This window comes from Osmia bicornis, unplaced genomic scaffold (genome assembly GCF_907164935.1).
Source record: "Osmia bicornis bicornis unplaced genomic scaffold, iOsmBic2.1, whole genome shotgun sequence".
Classification (NCBI taxonomy): domain Eukaryota; kingdom Metazoa; phylum Arthropoda; class Insecta; order Hymenoptera; family Megachilidae; genus Osmia; species Osmia bicornis.
In genome coordinates this window covers 174,152-176,083 of record NW_025791124.1, presented here as the reverse complement: position 1 = coordinate 176,083, position 1,932 = coordinate 174,152, and the positions used below count along the sequence as shown (strand labels likewise).

Below are 1,932 nucleotides of genomic sequence, written 5' to 3'. Positions count from 1 at the left end.
TAATAAGTCTCAGGGTCAGTCGCTGAAAACAGCAGGAATTGATGTTAGGAACGACTGTTTCTCGCACGGCCAGTTTTACGTAGTCTGCTCGAGAGTGAGCTCACCTAGCAGCCTGGTCATGTTAGCATCTGAAGGCAGAACATCAAATGTAGTATATAAAGAGGTACTTTAAATATAAACAAAATAGTCTTAACCCCTGGGTACGTCGCGGTTTTTCAAGAAACTCCTCCTAAATTCAATTGAAACTTATATTTGACAAATGCGGTAAAATGGTGTAATTAAGCCTAAAAATCGGTATGGGTGAAGTTATTGAGGTTCCTTGGGACGTTAATCACGAAAATGGCATCACTTTTGAAATCTAAGATGGCAACATGACAAAATTAAAACTATATAGGGAGGAACAGCGGGATAAAATGTTTTATGGAGAAACAATATCAATTTCCGAGGGCATTAAACGATTTCCTGTGCGAGCGAAGCCGCGGGCAAAAGCTAGTAATATACAGTGTGTCCCACTTCAATATATCCTAAACTATTAAAGATACAAGAAATTGCTTTGGTGGTCATTGCATGATAAGATAGAGCAACATTTTGACGTAGACAAATTTTTTTTTGCATTATTATTTTCAAAAATATAATGGCAAAGTTTCGTTTTTTAAATGGAACTATATATTTTTCTTTCGATCATTTGATAGTGCTTTTGAAATCGAATTCACTGAGCTTGCATGTATACACTTGATTTTCATTGGTTTTCGAGATATTACACTAACAAATTTGGAGATTTTTCACGGGAAAAATTCACTTCAGTGGGAAATATCAGCAGGGGTCCTGTTCGTGTCTATGGTTTGGGCCTGCCGTCCCGCTGGCCGCCCGTGGTATCAATTTCAAGTGGTACTGCTTAACACGCGGCACTTTACGCGCGAACAGGACCCCTGCTGATATTTCCCACTGAAGAGAGTTTTTCCCGTGAAAAATCTCCAAATTTGTTAGTGCAATATCTCGTAAACAAATGAAAATCAAGTGTATACATGCAAGCTTAATGGATTCAATTTCAAAAGCACTATCAAATGATCGAAAGAAAAATATATAGTTCCGTTTAAAAAACCAAACTTTGCCATTATATTTTTGAAAATAATGATGCAAAAAAAAATTTGTCTACGTCAAGATGTTGCTCCATCTTACCATGCAATGACCACCGAAGCAATTTCCTGTATCTTTAATAGTTTAGGAAATATTGGAGTGTTTCCAGTTACGTGGCACACTCTGTATATATTTAAAGCAAGTCCGCGGAACTCTGTCTGTTAATGTTTAAAAAGGTGTGTGGAGATGGAGGAGAAATGTATAAAGTACAGAGACGAGGTTGGTGGGCCCGCTCTTATAAAGATTATAAAATTTGGTGGCAAAATGAGCAGCACGATCACTGTACGCGCTTTCTCGATTTGTATAGCATGCCACTGTCCGCGCTATCTTTTATTATATTGCCCAGCGTGTGTGGTTTACGTGCTTGCACGATGGATGCACGGCGTGAAAGTGATTTTCGTGCTTTATGAAAGAAAGATGAGCGGAGTAGAATATTTTGCCTCTTTAAGAGGTCAAAAATTTATGAAATGTGTGTATCAAAAGAGAAATGTCTTAACGTCGATCGGTCTTTTGGGGAGGAGCCGTCGACGAAAATTTAAATTTACTATAATAACTAAGCTCCCTGGTTGATCCTGCCAGTAGTCATATGCTTGTCTCAAAGATTAAGCCATGCATGTCTAAGTACATACCGAATTAAGGTGAAACCGCGAATGGCTCATTAAATCAGTTTTGGTTTCTTAGATCGTACAACACATTACTTGGATAACTGTGGTAATTCTAGAGCTAATACATGCAAACCAGAATTCCACCCAGAGATGGGAGGAATGCTTTTATTAGATCAAAACCAATCGGTGG

At 38.3% G+C, this 1,932-nt stretch overlaps 1 non-coding gene across 1 annotated transcript in view; it reads left to right on the top strand.

Moving 5' to 3' along the window:
• The first annotated feature begins 1,696 nt into the window (after positions 1–1,696).
• LOC123988788 overlaps positions 1,697–1,932 on the top strand; it is a 1,919-nt gene continuing 1,683 nt past the window's right edge. Inside the window, exon 1 of the ribosomal RNA XR_006830298.1 lies at positions 1,697–1,932. This exon is cut by the window's right edge and continues 1,683 nt beyond it. This is a non-coding gene — a ribosomal RNA (small subunit ribosomal RNA).